General features: G+C 30.0%; 1 long non-coding RNA gene across 2 annotated transcripts in view; it reads right to left on the reverse strand.

The window, feature by feature from the left end:
• Positions 1 to 21,704, reverse strand: part of LOC148273774 (uncharacterized) — a 181,793-nt gene that overhangs the window by 99,397 nt on the left and 60,692 nt on the right. The gene's annotated exons all lie outside the window — the stretch shown is intronic.

A 21,704-nucleotide genomic window follows, 5' to 3' on the forward strand; every position in this document is an offset into this window, starting at 1 on the left:
TCTAGGAACATGTTGGATTTGCATAAATTCGCTTACCCCTCTGTGTGAAGAGATATTCCAAGTTTGTCCGAACTTACCTGAAACAATAAAACACATGAATCAATAATTTGCATTAGAAATACATTAATCATAAATAATGTTATTTGCTATTTGAATTTATAATAAAGTCGCTCAACTGATTTTCTTTACAATAATAATTCAAATACTAAAAAAAAACAATTTTACTACACATTAACCTTTTATAAGATACCTTACACAAAGCGGAACATACATGTACCACCAAAATTGAGTTATTTATTTTCTAATTTTACTTAAAAAACTCTTGGCTCTGGCTCTTCAAACAAGGATTAGACAGTTAACTTATAAATGCTTTAATGAAACGACAAAAAAACATTCCCCGGAAAAAATATACAATTTGAGATGTTTAAAATCAGTGTTCTGACAGTAAAATATTATTACCGTCTAAATTAAACAAAAAAATCACATGAAATCATTAGCTACAAGTGAAGAAGTACATTTAATTAGTCTTATTACATAGATTTGGCAAATGAAACTTATTAACATTAAACGAAATCGAACATTTTTATTATTTATCCTTATGAATTTAGTCAGAAGTAATTGAGTATCCAAATCATCCGAGACGATTCAAAATTTTACGTTAAGAGGGAACGTATTGTATTTTTCACAAATATTTTGAGAAGATTCGCTTTTATCGTAGAGAGGACAGTCAGAGACCAGATGAACTTATGTCTCATTGTCATTTTCACAAAGGCATATTGGCGAAGTAAAGACATTTATTCTCGATATTTTATTTTATTTTATTTGGGAAATCAACAGTTCTTGCATACATATTTATAGTAAACTAACAGATACAGTGTATAAACTCAGAACTAATAACAAATTTCCACATAGTATACAAAGTTAGTAAAGAAAATATATTACATATCAAATAAATACATATAATTTATAGATATATAAATGTTATTTTCATGTACTCGTAAATATATTTATTTTAAGAATATTAAGTTACTGTAAATGAGGCGGGATTAGGACAAGAATGCTTGAAAAGAGGATAAGGAGGGGAAGGGAGATGTACATATTTAATATTATAATGTCTACTAAGTTACATAATGCATTTTTAGTGTAAATTTTAAATCTGACAGAGTGATGTTTGTATAATCTATATTTTTTATTTTTGTATTGTACACTGAAAAAGTCCTACGAAAAAAAGCATTTTTAACATCTGTGCAAGTTTCTAACATTTCGTATTGATAATTAAAAATAATAAAAATAGAGCTTTAACTTAAGTTTAATCTATTATGTAAAATATATAAGTTTTGTTGGACGGCTTTTTTTATTTCGAGAATTTCCAAATTATTTACTTGATCAGTTTTATTATTTAAATGAAATATTTTGATTCCATCTTCAAAATTAAAAAAGTTGTTATTTGTTAAATACAATTACTCCCACCCCTATCTTTATCAATACCCACTTATCTGTTTACTGTTTATTTTATATATGTATGTTTAGTTATTATATAACCCTGAAGAGGGTAACGTGTAGTTGCCAAAACTAATCGGTTGTGTCAATTAAAAGTGTATATCAAATGCCAAATTTTTTATTGATACACATTTACTGAACAATCGATTATAGAATTTCAATTGATAAATTGTTTAGCACGGAAATCAAGAAGTTAGTGCTTGAAACATGAATTTTAATAAACCAAACATTTGATTGATAAATCATGATTATATTTCCCTATACTTTTTTTAAAATTCAAATAATGTTGACAAAAAAACTCACATATTTTAGTACGAAAATTTGAACTGAAGCAGATGAATAATTTGTCTTGGACAAACAGATTTTTGCGTAGTAGTTACCTTTATTACTGCGCTTAAAACTGTTTGCTTAGGGCAAACAATTAAAGTTTTTTCAGTCCCTCGAGTACAACGTTGTGATCTGTTTATATTGTCTGAATAATTGTTTGAATGTTCGTATTGTGTTATATGTATTCAAGTTCATACACACATACGTAATATACAGTAGTATAAGTATAGGCCTCGAGGGGAGTAAAACAATGGACTTTCAGCGAACAATACAATTAGAAGAAAATATAGAGTTTCGTTCCGAGTAGGGTATTTGATTTCCCCTAAATGAAAAGTTTGATAAATTGTTCGCAGTTTTGTTGGATTGGAAGTAACCACTTGAAATTAATTAAGCGTGGTGAGGAATAAAAATAGGCGCCAAGATTTCGACGAACTTGAGGTGCCATTTGTAACGAATTCACGCGAATTTCACAGAAACACATTTATTACAAGAATGATTTCTGATTTTGTATTAATTCCGCAACAAAACATTGCCATTCACAATAGTAAAAATAAACCTAATAATATTGTTTTTGGTGATGACAAATACATAAATAAATTACAAAAATTGTAAAAGAGCATTTACTTACATATATAAATAGATACTTATTTTTATTTTTCACTTATAAAACGAAAATGAGAAAAATTTAAAATCTTTATCACAGTTCAATAAAAAGTTAGTATTAAAATATTACAATAGAGATGGAGAACATTTTAGAAATAGAAATATGGAATTCTAGGCATTAACAAGATTTATGACCTGAGTTTGGATGGTTTAAGTAGCTACATTACGCATAGTGTAACATTCACCATTTTACCTTTGTAAAACATACATATTTCTTCAATTTTTCTGTTTGTTGATGTTTGTGAAATTAAAAAAGTGAGACCATATTAAAATTGACGAGCACTACAAAACTACAAAATTTGTAAGCGGTAACAAAATTAATTTTAAGCATAAAATCATTAATATTCAATTTGAAAATATCCGTCAATCTTGATTAACTCCCTAGAAGGTAAAACCTTGTATTTGTCAACAAACATTTGGATATACTCATTCTCAATAAAACAAATTTTCGATTCATTTATAAACTAATTAAATCAACAGCCATTTTATCAAGTAATTTACATCATTATAGTTTCATCTGGGAGAATGGTTGTTATGAACTTAATTGTAAAAATTGTATAATGGCTGACGTATGTAGATCGCGAATAATTACAGAATAAAGAAGTACTTACTGCCTATCAAAATAAAAACAGCTCGAGCTCGTATAAATCACCGGGACAACGGATAACAGTGACAACATTCGAAATCCCATGTAATAAATCTTACTTTAAATATCTAAACGTGACCAAATTCCGTTTCAGGCTGGAAATAACAAAACACCCAAGGCTTAGACGACTAAAAATTAGAAAATTTCAAACACAGCAGGATGAAAAATGAGTTACAAATCTCTCGATAAAACATACCGGGCAATAGGCGCAAAGGACCGGCTCATTGCGTACTCCCTCGTCAAGGGTGCCATAAGTAAAAAAAAGTGTTTTGAGTTAAGACTATGGGCGGTGTCTGAGATTTTTTAGGAACAAGTATTTGAACATTTATAAAAGAACATTTTTTTTATGGCACTTTCTCGCAAATGCCTCCGATACCGTGCGAAAAAGACAACTGCTCGTCGGAGTGTTTTTGCCTAACTATAATTGGAAAAATCGACGTTTGGCTGGCCCGTTCTGCGCACCCAAAACTGAGCCGATTTGGTTATTTTTTTTTATTTTTAGAGAGTATCAGAATAAAATGTTCCGTGTCAGGACCTTTTCTTTTTTCAAAATTATTTATCATATTGGGACATTGTACGCACAAAGACGGCAAATAAAACCAGACGCTTTTTTGGGGTTTGAATAGTCTAAGCTCTCATTAGAAACAATTTATCAAAATAGCAAAATTATAGAGACACGCAAATGGCAAATATAAAAATAGTGTAGCGTCCAAGAAAAATTCTGCTCTAGTACCATATTATATATTTTTATTTAAAAATATATATATTTATATAATATTTACCTAACTAGAAGTTTAAAATAATTATTTGTTTATATAAAAAAAGAATCAATTAGTGTTTTAGAATATTGTTGAAATTTGTTTATTAATACGTATTTTTTCTCAGTTATTATTTTTTTGAATATCAAAATATTTATTTTATCAAATTATTACTTTTGATTAGTATTTTTATAAATATTTATAAGATTTTTATGCTGTTTTTCTCTTCAGACTTCTTTATTTGTAAATAACCGTTTAGTATTAATTTGTTTAAATACTTTAAGTATTTTACTTTTAATTCTATTTACATGTATATGTTTTATTGTATTTACAATTAAGGTGTAAAAGGCATCAAATGCCGTTTATTCAAATAAAGTAAAAATAATCCAATAGGGAAATACGGGAATACGTTTGTATGAAGAAAAGTCAGACCGCATATTCCCATTGTCGAAATTAACAATTAAAGATTTCACTTTTTTTAATGCTGTCATTGAATGTACTCAGAAATTACTGTTTAATTATATTAAGTTAATTGTTTTATATTGATCTGTGGTCGAAAATTGCGAATGTCAAAACAGTTTTATTCAGATTACCGGATTTAGACTTGTGGCACTCTGGACGGCGGATTGCGTTTTTTTTTTTAAAAACGAACCGGTGACAGCCTCCACAAAGCAAAATGGCGGATTAATGGCAACGAACGAAAAACAATAGAATTCCGGTCATCTTTTATTTATGAGTGTCTCCCTGGAGAGCGCAAGGGCGAGTTATCAAAATATCTCCGTCTATCTCGGAAAATATAAACTTTATGCTATCATGTTACCGTCAGCAAAATAAAAATACAATAAAAACTTTCGTTCTTTTCAACAATGATGTTTTGTTTACGATATTTATGAGTAGAGTTAATAACATTGCTTTTAATTTATACTTCGCTTAAAATAACATAAGTGGTCTATTGTTTGTTTAAGTTATACAAAAAAAATTTTTACTAATATTTTATCTATGTATTATTAGAAATTCCAAAAGAAATATTTAAAAAATGAGTACTTCCAATAAATTTGTGAAGAAAGAATATCTTTTATATAATTATTATTTTAAAAATTATCGATTGTGTCTATCGCGCACGGGCTCATTCCGCACGTATCGCGCCAACCCACTCGGTCGGGTAAATTTAGGGTGGGTGGATACTTGTATATTATTTTCATTTGTGGTTTTATGTATAGTTTTTACTCGTGGGTGAAATTTTTGCTAAAATAAATCGAATGGAGTACTGTTTCGTAAGTTTACCTGTCTTTTGATAAATGAAATAATTACTTTTTGTTTAAAATAAATTTGCCTTATGTTATTAAATAATGCCGTGCTATGTTGAACGTTCGACTAAATTAACGGATGAGAATTTGAGCTTTATTTTCTAAGTAAGTCTGATTCATTTTCGTTTATTAAAATTCGTCAATATAGAAACAATGTGAATGAGTGAGAAAAAAATTAAATTTCTCGCCTAAACTTCAATTTGATTTATCGAAATGTCAAACATGTTGAAAATATCTAAAAAAAAATTGTATTATTAATATCATTTGTTCCAATTTATAATTAAACGCCGCGCCGTTTGAATGTCCAATTGTCAAATTTCAACCTTTCAATTCAATAACAATAATCATTGTTTCTCGATTAAATAAATCACGCTGTTTACGAAAAGTAACCAATTTTAAGGTTATCTATACGGACATCTATATGGCTGTTAATTATGCTCTCTCGAATATTAAGCCATATAAATATTCTAAGGGGTAAGTTGGTCTATTTTCAATTTAAATATTTACATTCTACATTTTCAATTGGATTTTTTTTTATTTACACAACCTTTTTGGATAACATTGTTATATTTTTTATTTATATTTTTAAAAAAAGGAAATATCCTTAATAATGTAAACAATATTTTTTTTTTTTTTTTACTTTCAATTGGTTATTTATTTCATCATTTTTGCGTACATCTATGAATAAGCTGCGTGCGTATGTGCAGTTTTAAAACTCACAAGTTTATTTGTGTTATAGATATTACACCACTCACAAATTATTAAAATTAGCATCGACATTGGTCATAAAAACAAATAATTACTTACCTAAATATGCCTTCGACAAAAATTTTTAGATGATCGGATGAATATGAATTAAAATATGTATTAAATAAAAAATTTCCGGCAAAACTCATTGTTACCTATTTATTTACTAAATAAAATTTATCCTGATGAAATTAAAATTTGATAATCATTTTTACACTCATAAATGATATTTGACTTTAATATCTCTGAAAAAATAGCATGTTTTATAATTTAACAATGTTTGATTACGTCCAAATGCTTGCAGACTGGCTGGATTTCCTACCTAGGGAGTTGTTCTTATTAAAATTAATTTCAACAGAGAGGGAAAAAATTTTAGATAAGGGAATGTGGAAGTCTAGGCATTTACAGGGCTTATGACCTGTCATTGGCTGGTTTAAGTGGCCACTTTACACACTGTGTAACATTCACCATTCTGCCCATGTTTGAACATCCATATTTACTCAACTCTTCCATCTGTTGACTTTTGTGAAGTTATATGCCCTGTAAATGCCTAGACTTCCATATTCCCTCCTCAAAAAAATTTTCCCTCTCTGTTGAAATTAATTTAAATGTTTTATAATTTTAACATATTACAACAGAGATGAAGAACATTCAAGAGAAGGTAATAAAGAAGTCTAGGCATCTACAGAGCTTATGACCTGTCAATGGCTGGTTTAAGTGGCCACTTTACACACTGTGCAACATTCACCATTTTGCCTATATTTGAACATCTATATTCCTTTAATTCTTTTATCTGTTGATGTTTGTGAAGTTAAAGAGCTGAAACCTTTATTTTTGCGGGTGAAATTCTTCTAATTGAATTATTTCACCTACATACTAGGCAACGCCTGAAAATGTTATTTTTTCAATTTCTATACTTCTTCGTGGACCAGGTAATTTATCGACAATATTTTGAGTTTGTCCAAATTTTTGTAGACAAGGACTGGATTCAACTCCTTGGGAAATGTTGCACAGTGTGTAAAGTGGCCACTTAAACCAGCCATTGACAGGTCATAAGCCCTGTAGATGCCTAGACTTCTTTATTACCTTATTTTGAATGTTCTTCATCTCTGTTGTAATATGTTAATATAAACAGCTCCCCAAGGAGTTGAATCCAGTCCTTGTCTACAAAAATTTGGACAAACTCAAAATATTGTTTTATAATTTGTTTAAATTTTAGATAAATGCAATCCATTTTACAAAAGAAAAATTTCACAGGTGACGGATCGCGAGTTTATGCCAGCGCCTTACTACGTTGGACCCAGGTATAAGCGTGGAATACGTAACTATGGTCGCTATCACAGTTATATATCGAGTATAACTTTATGCTAGGTTTAAGAATTTTCACTATACTATCCTTATTCAACCACTATGCTTAGGCAAAATTTTATACTTTGTTAATAAATTTTACTAAGTAATTGATATTATCTAACCAACAACTATCCCTTATTATTTTGAAAATGTGTCCCGTTATTTAAGAGCAAATAAATAAAAACATTGAACGACTACCGTGTAATAATAAAAAAATTAAATAAAAGAATCCCATTATTTTTTGTTAAAAAGTAATATAAAGCAGTAAAAATCGGAACAGTGTGAATAATTTAATAGAGCTTTAGCGAGTATTCTCATATAAAACAAGGAAATCCGCGAAAATGAAAACATTTCTATGTGACGTGTGAAAACAATGGCGTGTCCTACTTTCGGAATAGGTTTGCGCTTGTAAATTGGGCACCATAACTTGCGAACAAATTTTCACATTGCCCGCATAAAAATATTCCAAGCCTAGGTATATTGAGAATTTAACACTTGACACTAAACTCCAATAAAGCAATAAATTGTCAAACACTACCCGAAATGATCTCGGCTGAAATACAAGTTTTATTCAAGGACAAAATCTGAAAATGTTTACATCAATGAGATTCTTTACTTACATAACAATAAACGAATATTATGGAAAATTATATTTTTAATGATTTTTTTCCAGAGTTTGCGATAAGAGTACCTTTTATATAATGTACAATATGGTTTTTTACACATATATTGTAAGGTATACAAATTTCAAAACTTAAAATTAAAGACCCTAAAAGAAACTTAAATTTACTAAATGTTTTATAAACCGAAAATTACAAAATACAGACACCTTTAAAGAAAGAAAACCCGGGTTGTGGTTTTATGGTAGTATTATGGACTCACGGACCAAAGGTCCGACGTCCAAATCCCATTCTTTTACAACTCGATTTTAAATTTTTCCAACAAAAGTTATTTACGACTTACAGGAAATGCTTAGTAAATTTTAATTTAATTTAATTTTAAACCAGCCATTGCCTGGTTTCAGTGATGACGTTACACATCATTATGTCTATGTTTGAAGATTCACTCATGGGAGGCAGGGAGGATGGGCCCCCACACTCGTCCTTATTGACATACAGTCCGAGCTTTTCCGCCCTTCGGTTGTGTCAGCTTTTGACATCACCAGACTTGAGATTTTGGTTTATCTGATAATGCCACATATTTCTTGATCGTCCTCCATCATATTGATTTTGAAAATACAATTAACTATTCTAAATCCATTATATATATTTTTACCGGTATTCGTAGTATGTGATATTTCCCTATTAAAAAATATATTTTTTCTCAAATTTATAACATAACCTTTATTGTATTTTAATTGTATAACTTTCCGTCTGAGATCTAAAATATAATATTTATAATTATAATTATAAATCAACAAGAGTTTTAACGATGATTTGTTTGATACGCTAGTCGTGAAATTTATCAATGACATACGTGTATTTGGATGCTTTTTTTTAAAGAATTAAAAAAAATGGTTCATTAATACTATAATTCCCTTTCAATTTATTCAACAATGTCTCCTCTAGATTTGGTCTTTAGTCTCCATTGTATTACTAATCTAAAAATGTTTGCTTAGAGCGAAAGTATTTAAACTTGGCAGAAAATCCGTTGAAAATCAAATGTGTCATACTGAATAGACGGGTACGTCTCGAAACCGATAGACAGAAAAGTCGGTAAGTGGTTATAAAAAAATATCTACTTACATGTTATTAAAAGAAAATAATTATTTACTAATTTATACAAAATACTGTTTTGAAAAAATACTTACAAATAAGATCCCCTATCCAAAAAATTGGAACTTCTTCAGAGGAGAAAAAACATTTTTTTTAAATTCTTTAATCTTTAGAGAAAATGCTCGATTTAACCATCTTACGATTTTACCTCTTAAATGTATATATTAACTGAGATAAACTAATCATTAATTAATATAGAAATTTACCAACGATAATCTTAATTTTTATTGAAAGCCATGCAGACGCTTATTGCGCAACTTATAAAGACACCTTTTCTCAACCCCTGTATGCATTACGTTGAGGGATAATTACTCTTAGACAGAAGCATCAGTGTTATTTAATAAAATATGGACAGGGGCTTCTGCGTTAGAAAATAATGTCAAGGATCCATTCGTAAAGTTCTTAATAGGCACATGTTAAACACTATGTTTAATAATACATCCATCTTATTATATATTGGTTTACTTACAGACAAAAAGACTGGCGTTTCAAAACACAAAAATGTTTTTAACCAATTTGAATCAAGAATTCGTGTTACACATGTGCAAATGTTGTATGTTGTGTCTAAGAAAAATGTAAAAAATTAAAATAATAACACAACATATGATTAATCTTAAGATAAACTATAATTTCGGAAAAAACAAAATGTGTTATAGGCAATCACAATAATTAATTTGAATCGTCTTGTGGTTACGCGGCTAGTGTCGTAGGCTCACGGATCAAAGGTCTAAGGTTCGCATCCCGTTCTATCATAATGTTCCCATTTTCTAGTAGTAAGTTATTTACAACTCGTTGAAAATGACCACCGATATTAAAATATTCAGGAAAATCATGAAAACCCAAATATATCCTCTTTTTTTGAATAATTCACAAGAAGAATGCAGTGGGTCCACAATAAAATACAAAATTAAAAATACACTAACAAGTTGTTGACAGGAAGGCTGGTGGACGCAGAGAAAAGCGAGAAACGTGTTATATGGGTAGTTGTTTTGAGCATAGACAATAATTTAATACCGTCTTTCAACTCTCTGGTTCCCACAAAAGCAATATATATATATTTTTAAATAAAATATTTTCTGCAATTTCTCTCAAACCTAGATTATTTTTGTAGTTTATGTATATTTATTTGTTCGCAATTGTGTCTCATGGATACTCGAGAAATAATAAACATTGAAATCAATACCTTTAAGAATTCTAAATAATAAAAAAAAGCAATCTGACCTTGTAATATCGGGAAAATAAATAATAACGGACAATGAGAAAATAATGGAATCCTTACAATTGTTCAGAGCCGCCAAAACAACAAAGAAAAACGAAGACCATAAAGCGTTACGAAGTAAAAAGCTTTTATTTATTTTTATTTGAACAGGGATATTATAATCTCGATGGAGATTGATAGAGGTTCGTGATAAGAAACATTATAAAGGAGGCCGAGCATCATTCTTGCTCTTTCTTCCAACTTATCTGCCGGATTACGGAAAAAAACGAGAAAAGATTTTCATGCGTATGTGAAAGATTAGCCATGAAAGAGGTAGCTTAAGTTAAGAGCCACGCGTAAGGTTGCAAGATGTCCGATTTCAGACCGCTCAGACCGGTTTTTTTTGTATATATGTCGGTTGGAGAAAATTTTTGTGAACTAGATTGAAAAATTGTCTTATTCATAAAAAAATGTTGCGAAAACTGGTTCTTGAGTCGACAAAGATTGAATAAGTTTTGCTGTATCTATTATATTGCATTGCTCCTGAGAAAATAATATTTGACATTATGAGAAATGTATAAAATGGAAGATATAGCCTAGACATGAATAAAATAAAAGGGAAAATATGCGTTCATTTTTAAAATACAAGTACTAGTTATTTGAACTGAAATGAAACTAACTCAAGTGATAAGCCGTTTTTAATAGAAGCATCAAATGTTTACCATGTATTTTTAAAGTAAATAATTCCTTTAAGATGGAATAACTTTTTTTTGCAAAGTAAAATCGATATTTATATACAAAAGTGTGTGTATTTGTATGAACATTTACAATATCTTCATCGGTAACCGGTGATTAAACATGTTTAGAAAAACAAATGCAACCGAATTTTATTTTTCATACAGAAAACATAATTTTACTTTGTAGATAAAATTAAAGTTAAATGTTAACGTCCCGTTGAAATGGGGAGCCTGAGTATCTACGGCCCGTTGTATTGCTGAAAACTGAACCTTACTTTGTGATTGATAGTCATACAGTGGTTTTTGTCCGCATGGGCGACTCTATAAGCAGATGGCGTGGTATTACTCTGAGTGTCGACCATTTCTTTATTTATTCAACAAACTAAATAAAACCTAAGAAGATATACGTACAAACCACATTGTTTTGTAATCAGGATACGTATTTGGGTAGTAGTGACAAATAGCTGTTCATGGTAATAAAAAATTGTATATATGTAAATATACAATATAAAGTGCGTTTTATTAAATGACGACCGGCAAAATTTTCATTTAATTGCATTTTAATTATTGGTAAAAACCACTGTTCAAATAACCCATTCTCTTTGCACAGCTGTGAATATATTTTTAAGAATCACACAACACGTATTCAAACTTCAGAGCAAACAATAAGTACGTAAGTAAATTGAAATACTGTGACAAATAAATAATACATACAACAACTACATAATCTGTAAGAACATTGACGATTTAAAACTTCCATTGAATGTGCAAAATACAAAAGTTTTTATTTTTTGTCTTCAATTTTTTTTGTGCACCACAACACCCCTGGAGGCCCAATTACAGGGGCGAATTTTTTTAAAATGTTGTATCTATTTTATTTTTTTTGCTGTTGTTTTTATTAACAAACCAAACTAAAAATAAATATAAAAAACAAAAAATACCAAATAATATTTATAAAAAAATTACAGCGCAGAACACCCAGGCTTGAGAAAAATTACATTTTACTATGTGTTCTCGCCGGGAATTGAAGTGCGAACCATCCCTGCGTGCAAATCAAGCTTCTTAACTACTCCACCGCGGAGGCCGCCTATTTTAAGAAATTAATTTTGAAATGCGTTGTACCTGCACTCTATCCACATATACCCGAAAACCGTTTTCATGAACGGTTTGTTCTGTCATGAGAATTTGTAAGACAAAATTTCAATTACACGAACAATAGCAAAGACTGATTATTTACTTGCAAAATCTAGTTACAAAAATCCATTCTTATTTTAGTACTTAATATAAATTTAACAACATCGACTTTGATTATTATCATAACTTTTTTAAAAACTACATAACTCTTTCGACGCCCTTCATACGAGTCACCAAAATATTGACCATCACCATGCAATACTTTACTGTTGTGGGTTTTCACCGTCATGGAAGGCCGTAGATGACTATATTTCGGCTTTATTCGAACGAACTAAGTGACACGGGATTGACATTGAAGGAGACGAGAGAGCTAGCTTACCAAATGGTATCTTCGAGGCTTCTGATGATGTCCACATGCTTCACTTAAGAACGGATGTAGGAAAAAAAATTGATTGTTGAAAAAACTCTCCTTGAAATAAATACATAAATTATTATATCGTGTGATCATTGTTATACGTGATGAATTTTAAGCGAATTAAGTTAAATATTGAATCGTATAAAGAACGACTATAAATTTTTAAAAAGGTCAATAAAAATCAATGACATTGTATTCAATTATAATTAATTGTGTCGTATGCTTAGAGTATATATATCTTCAGGTCGTATGTAATTTGGTATATGTAATAATTAATTAATAAATAAATAATAAAAAGTGTCATGATTTTATTTTACACAAATCTTAAAACAGTCACTATCGCAAAACTGAAATGTTCAAAATTTGCCATTTTTCCAACACCGTTGTAATATTACATAACATTAAAATTATAACAAATAACATAACGCACATACATACATGGGTAATGAAAAGGTTTTCTTTTTTTTGTTGATAAATCCAATATTGAGCATGAGACAGAAAAGAGAAGTCTTTTAAATAATGGATTGTCGATGCTGTTTAAAATCAAATAATTGAATTAGTTGTAATTTATATAGGTATCTCTCCATTAAATTTTATACTGAACCTTTCGCAAAGTCATTTATTGTGTTTTTTTTATCAAGTGAATAAGTCGATTCTTTTTCGGCAACGCTAATGGAATTGGAAATGAGCTGTTTTAACATACTCGAAGCCATTTTGTTTTCCACTGCAGTAACTTTTTTACTTGAGCGTTTACCAAGAGCATGTAAATTTATAATATATTTTATTATAACGTCAGTTTGCAATTTTATTGTGATTCTTTGCACCATATGAAAGGTTACCTTGTCAAACAGTTTTTAATGTAAGGATGTCGTTAAACGCAAGCATTGCAAGCGAAAAAAAAGGTTAAAGTCATTACTTAAAATGCTTCTAAAAAGTTTGAAAAAAAAAACATTTTAGATTTACATAAACATATATTCTAGCTGAGTCTACCGAATAGACAAGTCCTTGTCTTTTAAGAGTATCGCAGTTGTTTGGAAGTTTTTAAGCTCTAAAACTTTAGTTTACGACTTGTTTTTTGCATTACCTTATTTGCAATCGAATTTCAATAAATTGTGTCGTAATTATTCATACACATTATAACCGTACTCAGCTAATCGTACTCATGGGAGGCAGTTATGTAACTTTCTATGGAAAAACAGGAAAAATCAATAGATTACAAGTATAATCGGCTGTGAGAAAGGAACAGGGGTTGCGGCTATTGTTTGGTAAATTCTCGTATAGCGTTCCTACGTATTTATCATTTACAAATTATCTCGCCAATCAAAATCGCCCAACAGAATAAAAACTCCACAAATTTCGTGTAGAAGGACATAAAAGTTGGGTCTCATAAACATAGTTTGATAATCATCAACTAATAAGACCCAAGACACAAACTAGCCGGTCGTCAACGCTGTGTTTTTTGCAGTTTCACAGTTTCATATTCCACCTTATATTACCAAAAAATACAATTTAAACCGACGTGCGTTCAGCTCAAAGTATGTTTCCGAACCGACAAATAAATTTATACATTTTTATAATTATTTCAGGACGCCGCCACCGCCACCGGCCATGTCTCATAACTTTAATATATTTTTTTTAAAAGACAGGCGACTCTAACTATCGAAATATTCCCAACGTTTGATTGAATTACAGTTGAATTTAATTATTTTGGAGTTGTTTTAATGCATATAGATTTTTTTTATTTTATTTTATCAGGAATAATAAAAATATTAAAAATTAAATGTCTGTAACGAGCGCACGAAGCATGAAAAAAAAGGCATTTTCGAGTGTTTTTACGCAACTTTCTGCAAAAATTTCAATCACCGATTACCTTACTATCCATATAGAATTAAAAGTTCAATAATATCACTTCTGTTGGAATGGAAGTGGAATGGAAGTGATTTTTGAATATCTGACACACGCGCGCTAGTTTTCTTGTTACTTTTGCCATCTAGCGTGCACATGAAGTATTGTATTGTTTTGCTGCTGCTAAAATCTCCGATGGCCAAGTTGTCCACCCTCCCTTGATGTGATACATGTAAACGTAGTTGGCTCAGATTCCGCGGTTAGCTTCCCTTAAAAGGTTCCTACCTCCGCAGACCGAATATTGTTTGTCTATGTTTATTTTGCGAAACGTGACCCGAGCCATGAATAATAAATGAGCAAATACGTAAGACGGAATGCCAAAATGCGAAAGGATATTGTTTTGGGTCGTAATGCGCATTCTTTTTCTGTGTTTTCCGTTTTACTATATTGAACATTTAACAAGCGTATTTTCTTAAAACAGCACCTAAAAACACATTTATTTTAATCTTCAGTGAAACAAATAGATAAGTCATATGCTTCACCCATCAAAACTGTTTGGACATTTTTACCACCATAAGTTTGTTAGACAAAATTATTTTATTGAAAAAAAATTAATATCTCCGTGAGAAATAAAAAAATACAAACAAAAAAATACAACATAAGAAAGTTTTACCATTTTTAGGAAGCTTAACAAACATTTCAAATAGCTAATGGGGCTTTTATTCCGAGTTGATTTGAGACAATCAAGACATCGAAATGATTTTTTTAAGAACATAATAATACCAAATATTTACATGTTTTCTTACCACGGACACCTCGTACATAAATTACAATTCGTTTACCATATTTTGGCGGCAATTTTTTTTTAAACCAAATTTTAGATATTTATTTTTTTAAAGAATTGAATAGAGCTTCGGCTAAATAACGTTTTTTAACATATCCTCGTTATTAATATTGTTTTAAATCATATTTTGCTTATAGAAATAGTTTTTGCCATACTTTGGCTATAAACAACGTTTTTAACACATTTTGAACGCAAATAAGTTTTTTTTCATATTTTTGCATTTTTTTTTTTTTAGTAAAAATAAATATTCACGTTCTTATCATTTAACAAAAATTTCATTTTGAGGGCCCTTTCCAACGAGTTGTCAATAACTCACCATTAGAAAATAGAAATCAAGTTTGGGTAGAGAGGGATTCGAACCACGGACCTTTGATCCGTGAGACACGGGACCACAACCCAATTTTTTGGATCGTATTTAGATTATCAATATTATTTGATACCATATTTTGGCTACGAAAATTGATTTTGCCATATTTTGGCTATTAATATAGTTTTTTTGCTATATTTTAGGTATTAATATTGATTTTTACGATATTTTGGTTATTAATATAAATATTGCCAATTTGAAATTGGTAGCTATTCAAACAAGCTTTTTGATAATTTCCTTTTTAAATATTCTTTTTTAAATCTGATTTACATGAATGGAAAAATTGCGTTTTTGTTAAAACGAAAGTTTGTTAAACTTTTCAACTCATTTGACACCGTCATGCGACGTCAAAATATTGCAAGAGTTGTAACTTTATATTAAAAATGTTTTCTTACGCAACGATTTACATAACAAAGGAGGCTGGGTCCACTCATCCTGAAAGAAACAAGATGAGAAATTTATTACAAAAAATACTTTTTCCATACAACTTAAATTTCCTCCCAAACCGCTTCAATCAACCGCTTTGAGGGTGGTTGGATCACTTCTTTGTATTTAACTTTATTGTGATAAATCCATGTATTGGTGAAAAAAAATATTCAGAGATTTGTTTTTTTTCTTTCAAAACAATGAGTATTCTTTTTTACCTTTTTTTAAAATAATGTGGCAGTATAATACGTAACAAATTCTAAACTTTGTTGAAAAATACTGAATTAAACCTCATCTAGCAAATATTATTGTGATTTTCAAAAATTTTAACAAATTGGAAGAATAGTCACTGAGAAAAAAAAAGACTTGTCCCGAATTTTTTTTAATGCGATACTGAAAGTAAATGCCACTAATTTCGTAAACGGCATGACGCATAAAGTTTTCAATTTCCTTAGGAACTATCAATGAGCGAAGACATACAGAAAAATAATTTTAACCCGTTTCAGACATATTGCAAGAAAGAAAAAGATGAGTCTCGAAAGCCTGATATTAACAGGGAATGTTAATGTTAAGCAAACAACAGGACGTCTCTGTAATATAAAAAAATAGAAATTTGTATTATCCTCTTAAAGAGTATATACGTATTTTTTATTTGTTTGAGTTAGGCCGGGTAGTTTGATCATTACTAATAGTTAAAAATCCAAAGTTGTAATACAAATGTAAAAAGAAAATTATTTTTGTATAAAAAGAAGAATACTTTAACATTAACTATTACTTTTGATTTTAACAACATATTACCAAAAATCAAACAACCCTATCCTAAGTGATTAAATAAATCTAAGGCTTAAATCTGGTCATATCAAAAGCAGACATAACGTAAGAGCATGTATAACAAGATGTATGAATGTGGAAGAAGCTGGGAATGCATGCCAGAATAGACGTGTGTGGAGGTCCATCTTCTCTGCGTACCACTATGGGAAATGGCATAATGGTAGTATTAAGTTGAAAACATTTCATAAACATTGCATTTAGTAACGCAGTATTAGTAGAAAAAACGTATGAGGAATATAAAATTTAAAAATCTTTTTAAATATGTAGGAATAAATGTATAAGAACTCTTACCTAGTTGGAGCTTGACAAAAAAGAACGATGTTGAGGGTTGAAGTGTATTTATCAAGTTTTGTTGGAAATGCCACATAAGATGGTATCATTTCAAATCACACGAATATGCATGCAATCACTTTTTATAATACATTTCTATTGATGCAAATGGAAATTTCTATAGTGACACTGGAAACTTTTCCTGAGCAAAAACATTATTCCAAGAATATTTCAAGTCATTTCTTGAAGAAAAACTTACTTGGTGATTTCCCCAGATACTCATACTGTGCTTTTACAGTCGGCATAAAGCTTTCGCTGACAGAACAAATTATTAATGCAAGATTTAAACTTGATTAAATATATATTTTTTTTAAATTATTCAAATATTTAAGGTAATTGATTACAAAAGTAAGTATAAGAAGTTTAATTACAAGAGTAAACAACACCGTACGCAAGAAAAACATAAAAACTTTTGGAATAAAATAAAAATCTACTTCATTGAATTTGGTTTAAAATGAGATACAAAAAAAACAGTTACTTGTTCACAACTGTAGAGCAAAGTTAGATGACGACGCGCGACGGAGAAATAAATTTCAACGACATTATTTTCAAACTACTTCAAGAGAAAAAGTATTTTTCCCGACAAAAAGGGGTGGAAAAAGCAATCTAGATTTAACACCCTCAAACTAGATTTAAAGAATTTTCTCCACATCGCGTATCGGATAAAGTCATCCCAGTCGATATGAATGAAAGCTCGCTTCGTCTTTACTACAAACAATATAAAACATATTAGGTAGGCACTCTTGGGTGCGCGGTGGTTTGACTTTGTGAGGAATGAGGTAATAAGCAAACTCCGGTGACAACTGTCGGAGGCGTCACGGTTGGCTGGGCCATATACTGCGGATGCCTCCTGAGAGCCTTAACCACGCTTGCCTACTTTTCAAGGCATCAGGTTCTCGACGTCCTGGACGTCCGCTGCTGACAGTTTTCCAGCAGTTTTTGTCAGAACTTCGGGACGAGAACCTGATTTGGGAGAACGTAAACGTGGATAACAAATGCTCCTACTAGGGAGCGGACATGAAAGGATGATGAAAAAAACATTTTATTTAGTTTTTACAAATGTTTTATATCAAATAATAACTCGGGATCTCTTATACAAAATAAATGAACAAATATGATTTTTTTTAAAAGAACTAAGCACAAATAAATGTTTTGTCTTTAAGAGCGGTAGCATCTTCATACGATAATTTTACGAAAATATTTATGAATAATTTTGCTTAATGTAACACGTAACAGAACCGTTGGTATTTCTTCCCTATCTAACATTCTTACAAGAAAGACAACAGTATTTTTGGCATTTTAAAGATTGACAGATGTTTCCATAATGATGAAGAATTTTCCTAGAACATACATGTAAATACATACATACATATCAGGCGCATGCGGTGACTTTTATCAGTAAGGATGCTGACAAAAAACCATCATGTTCCTTATTTTATTAGGTTTATTTAAAATTATTTAATACGCTGTATTAGTTGCCCATTAGAGTAATAAAAAATAATAGTTGACAATAAATAAATTGAAGGAGTACAGGCGTGTCTAGAGGTGAAGCTGTAAATTTTCCTATTTTATTCTTCTTTTTCCACTCCTTAGTGAAGTATGTGGACACCACCAGACGCTTCCCGGAGACCTTGTCGTTAGCCAGCACTCTCACCTCCTCCATCGTAAATTCCGCGCCCCTATGTTCCACCGAACAAAGCTGAAAGATCGCCATCGATGGTCTTCCAGGACGGTCCCCGTAGGTGTAAAAAGGAGATAAACAATATAAACATCAACACATCTAAAATAAGACCCGAGACAATCGTTCTTAAATTTGGGCAAAGTGTCAATAATGCGCTACTTTACACTTTATGATAAACGTTATTAGAGTCGTTTTTTCTTTGCATTATACAAGTTGGATGCTTCCAATCTATCCGAGTCTCGAAAGAAAAATCTAAAACCTTACGAACGTAAAGCGCGTGCGCGAAAATTTGCACAATTGCTATGGGAACTAGACGCAACTCGACAAGCAGCATCCCGCGTATACAACAAATACTATCAAGAACAAGATACCTAGATATACATAACGTACGTTGATATAGAAAATACGCATATGTAGCTAGGTATTTGTTTGAATCGCTTGCACCCGAACGTTCTCAGTGAGAATTTTAGGAATTCATATTTGAAGGTTTTATTTCGTATTTATAATGTTTTTATTTGTAAAATTCATATTATTTCTAAATATTCACGGGATGCGCCGCATCCACAGTATCTATGGACGGAACGCGCCTGATACATATAAAGAAGAATCCTTATATTTTTTTATAGAAACCTTTGTATTTCAACAACATCTTAAGTTTCTCCAAATGTTTATGGAAAAGGACTAGATTTCTTTCCCTATGACAACATATATTATAACAAAGATAGATAACATTTTAAGGAAGGGAATATGGTAGTCTACTTCTAGGGCTTATGACCTGCTGTTGGCTGGTTTATGTGGCCACCTTACACAGTGTACCAATGTTTGAATATGTATATTTCTCCATCTATCCAATCTGTTATTTTTTGTGAAGTAAAACAGCTAAAACTTTAATTGATGCAGGTATATGACTTATTTTACCTGTTTATCAGGCAGCGCCTGAAAATATTTTAAACATTTTCCTTAGAAATGTTGATTTAAATATCAATATCTTGGGGTTTGCCCGAACGCTTACTGACAAAAACTGGATTTTATCCCCTACACAGTTATCAACATCAGCATACAACAACAGAGAAATTAGAAAAATAAATAAGTTTATAAATTTTTTAAATCTTCTTAAATTCGTAAATTTCATTAGTAACTAATTGTTTTGACATTTCAATACTGTTTTATCAAAACGAATATTTTTTATTTATTCTGTGTTTTGTCAGTGTTCTTTTTTTGTAATTATTTTTCATTTTATTGTGAGTTAAAGCAATATGTTAGTATTAATATTGAGTTCATTTTTAATCATTTCATTTAAATCGGTAAAAAAATATTTTTGTTTTTCAGAAAATACATTAACACTCTTATTATATTTATCTACGAATATTATCTTTTCAATCAACACAAATAAACCACTACTTATTTCGATATGCGGATTGGTTGCTATGTAATTAAAAGATACTTATCAGAGATGTACGTCAGAAAATAATGAGAGGATTTTCTCTATTTATTACGACGTGATCGTCTGTCAAATTCTTATAATTCCAATTATTGAAATACATGGAAAAATCATTCAACATGTATTTTGTTTGGTGTATTTTCTTTCAATTAAGTTTAGCCAATAGCTTAACTGGGTAAAAATACCTAATCATATTTTAAAACAAACGAATAACAAAATCAGTTAAAATAATATTCATATATGAGCAATGAAAAACATCTACACCTAATTATTACACACCCTTTCAACCAATTTCTAATTAGTGTTTTTATTTTTGTTAAATAAAAAAGAAAAATATACATGGAAATAGAGAAGGTGGAAAATAGAAAGAATTCTATCATTTTTTTATGACAAATTATCGACATTGTACGTGTAGGAAATATATTTTTTTTTATATACTCTTCCTCCCTATTTTATTATTTAATTTTCTCGTTCTGTTACCGTTACCCACGTCACAACTATAATAGCTTATTTTATTTTACATTTTCACTGTGTTATAAAAAAAAATATTCTGTCCAATTAAACGGCACTTGTGTGTGTGCCTTAAAATGAACGGTGAAAAATGCATTCAATGAAATAAGCATCCAAGTAAATAGCGTTTAGTTATTTATAAAAAAACACTTTTAAAAATAAATGAAAAATAACAGCAAACCAACAATTTACAAATACCCAAAAGGTGTGAAAAGATAAAAATATAAAATAAAAACAAAAAAAAAAAAACAAAACATAAATATTTATAAAACGAAAAACGAAACAGTAATTGATTTGAAAATACTCAAAAAGTGTACACTTATTATCGTTCTTTGAGATAATGAGATAACTACTCCCAGGTATCAATATTAATTGTACAATCATGCATATGTATCACCAGTATTTAATGTATTTCTACATATTTACGATTTATATATTAAGATACTGCATTTATATTACTTTCCACGCCAGCTTTTTCATCACATTACACGTATTTATTTATTTATTTAACTTTTTGTACATAATGTTATTTGTACATTGGCGGGCTTATTGCCAAATGGCAATTTCTTCCAACCAACCAATCACGTTAAATGTATGTATAACGTTATTCGTAAATAAATAAATAACAATAAAACACATGAGATGTTTTCACAATAACAATTTCTCCGAATCCGCAAATCACCTCATCAATTTTTATCATGACTTTAATAAAAATACGGGAGTTTAAATCTTACATGCAAAAAATAAAGGATTAAATGTTAATAATATGGAAATATTTCACATCGGGAAAGCTTTAAAAAATAATGTTCCTTTGATCAATAATCAAACAACCTTTTGATATAGCCCATTGTAATGAGAACTCAAAACCTATT

This window comes from Micrasema longulum, unplaced genomic scaffold (assembly GCF_059751315.1).
Source record: "Micrasema longulum isolate JH-2025_06_02 unplaced genomic scaffold, ASM5975131v1 h1tg001840l, whole genome shotgun sequence".
NCBI lineage: Eukaryota > Metazoa > Arthropoda > Insecta > Trichoptera > Brachycentridae > Micrasema > Micrasema longulum.